Source organism: Asparagus officinalis, chromosome 8 (genome assembly GCF_001876935.1).
Source record: "Asparagus officinalis chromosome 8, Aspof.V1, whole genome shotgun sequence".
In the NCBI taxonomy this organism is placed as follows: domain Eukaryota; kingdom Viridiplantae; phylum Streptophyta; class Magnoliopsida; order Asparagales; family Asparagaceae; genus Asparagus; species Asparagus officinalis.
Window position 1 is genome coordinate 125538805 of NC_033801.1, and position 2891 is coordinate 125541695.

Genomic DNA, 2891 nt, shown 5'->3' on the forward strand with positions numbered 1-2891 from the left:
TGCGACGCATCGATCTCGGCAGCGAGATCGGTGGCTCCCACTGTGGTCGCCAGATTGTTCGCGGGAAAAATCGTAGCTTTCTTCATTGATTCCATTACACACTCTTGTAATAGTTTATCGATTACAAAAATCCGATCTTTTTGTAAGATTCGGTTACAACGAGATCAAAAGAAAAGGAAAATTACAACTCTTTCCTTATTTGTCGAACGAATCAGGACGCTAGCTCCATGGTCACGGGGAACTACTATTGTTCGCGGGAAAAATCGTAGCTTTCTTCATTGATTCCATTACACACTCTTGTAATAGTTTATCGATTACAAAAATCCGATCTTTTTGTAAGATTCGGTTACAACGAGATCAAAAGAAAAGGAAAATTACAACTCTTTCCTTATTTGTCGAACGAATCACGAGCTCCTGTTTTGCGGTCACTCGCTTGAGTGGGTTCTTCGCCTGCGCCGGGGTTTATCCGTGGACCACCGCGCGATCTAGATCCGGTCGGATCTACGCAGTATGACGGGTATTATTTCGTAAAGGAAATAATAGACGGGGGGATTAATTCACCAAGGAAATAATCGCCCTAGTTCTCGGGATCAAAGGCCAAGCTTTGATCCGGAGTATGACTACGTAGATCTGAGATCCGGTTCCTCTCGAACTCTTACCTTATTTGGCGTTGACGATCGCTGAGCACCGGATCTGGATGAGCAAGTCCTCAAAGTCCCAAAGCTTCAATCTTTCTAAGTTTCGAGCCTTGAATCCAGCAGAGCTTCGCCTCCAAAAGTTCCACAAGTTCCGAGACACCTTTGGGTGTCTCGGTGCTATTTTGGTCATAAATTTCTCATATGACCTCCAAATGACCTGATTTCAGATGTGTTGGAAAGCTGACAAAAATATCTACAACTTTCCAGTTTTGAGTTTCTTCAGATTCAAAACAAATCATGGTCAAAATAGCTTCATAAGTTACGAGACACCTTTGGGTGTCTCGGCCAGGTCCGAGACACCTTTGGGTGTGTCGGCGTTATTTTGGTCATAACTTCCTCATATGACTTCCAAATAACCTGATTTCAAATGTGTTGGAAATCTGATAAACATATCTACAACTTTCCTGTTTTGAGTTTCTTCAGATTCAAAACGAATCATGGTTAAAACAGCTCCACAAGTTCCGAGACACCTTTGGTGTCCCAGTTCAGTCTGAGACGTTCCGTTATGCCTGTTTGTTCGTTTTCGCCGTAACTTCTTCATCCGAACTCTGATTTGAATGATCCAAAGTGCGTTGGAAAGCCGGAGAGGAGATCTACAAGCTCCAATGATTGGATCATTATGGAGTCAACTGGGACACGAGGGGCGTTGCGCCTTTTGTAAGCGACGCGGGGCTCCCGATCAATTCGTATCCTCGTTATTCTGAAACTCCGTTGCTTCACATAGTTCGCCGATTCACTTCAAGCGCTCATCGACATCAATCAAGCTTCTGTGACTTGGATAGTGACGTTCATCGTCTTCTTAACACTGAGCCTTTCGTGGAGACCTATAGGCAATTTTCGATGCCTACAGATACCCCCTCCAAAGCGTTCCAGACTCGTTTCTTTTATAGAAGAGGCTGGAATACTTTGGATATGATTGGTCCAGCCTTTGATCGGTGTAAAGGACCTGTAGTTAGCTTCAACTCTTGGCTCCTTTGATTATGCTTTGACGAATAGCCGAAGTCCTGCCGGCGCTGCGTTTATCGACTGGCCGTCGTTGGAGTCTCGAGTCTACTACCGGTGAGTTGAGTTTGGCTCGTGTCATTGAGTTGACTTTGAACTGACTATCTCCATCATGATATATTGATTCGCGTTGACATTTTGATCACAACGCGTTGACCGATGTTGACCTAGGGTTACACGTTGACCGGCGTTGACCTAGGGTTACGCGTTGACCGGTGTTGACCCTAGGGTTTCGAACGTCGTACGTCGACACAGTTTATACTCGTACGTTTATTGGAGCATACACAGTTTAAGCTCTTAAGGTATTGGAGCATGGTGGTCCCAAGTGTCGGGGCTACAGGACCAACTGTTAAAGCTGATTCATCTGTATTTGTGGATCTTATTTTAATATTATTGGATAATCGAGTCACGAGATCAACTAACAGAGTTGATGCATCAATGACTCGCACTTATAGAATTTTTGACAAATTCTCAGCCATCAACGAGTTTGATGAGCCTTTACCGACTACCGTTTGAGTCGGGCTAGCATGCAGATTGTTTAGATCCGTTCTGCACGTGACGTTAAGCTAAAAGAGTTAACCCTTTTAGTGCTACGATATTGAATACGTAGACTTCATCTTTCTCCTATGAAAAGACTAAACAGCGACGTGTATCAGACGTTGACTTAGGATTTTTGGCAAATCCTCAGCCATAAATGGATTTGATGTGCCTTTACCGACTACCGTTTGAGTCGGGCTAGCATGCGGATTGTCTAAATCCTCCGTTCCGCATGTGACGTTGTGCTAAAGGAATGAACTCCCTTAGACTTGATGCTACAACTTCGAATATGTAGACTTCGCCATTGTTATGGGAATAGGCTACCCAGCAACGTGTATTAAACGTTGACTTATCCCTCCTTAGGCTTCGGGATAAAATACCCCAGAATCGAACTCTGGTGTCTTTTTCTACGGAAAAAGACTAAACCGGCAACGCGTGTTAGGCGTCGGCATATCCTTTCTTAGGATTCAGGATGAAATTCCCCATGCATGTAAGGCATGGATTTTGGTGTTATTAATAACAACCTGCCACAATATTGAATATGTGAGCAGTTGTTCTTTTTAACGGTTAAGAACTAACCGGCAACGCGGGTTAAGCGCAGACTTATCCCTGCTTAGATTTCGGGACAGAATACCCCAGAATCGAACTCTGGTG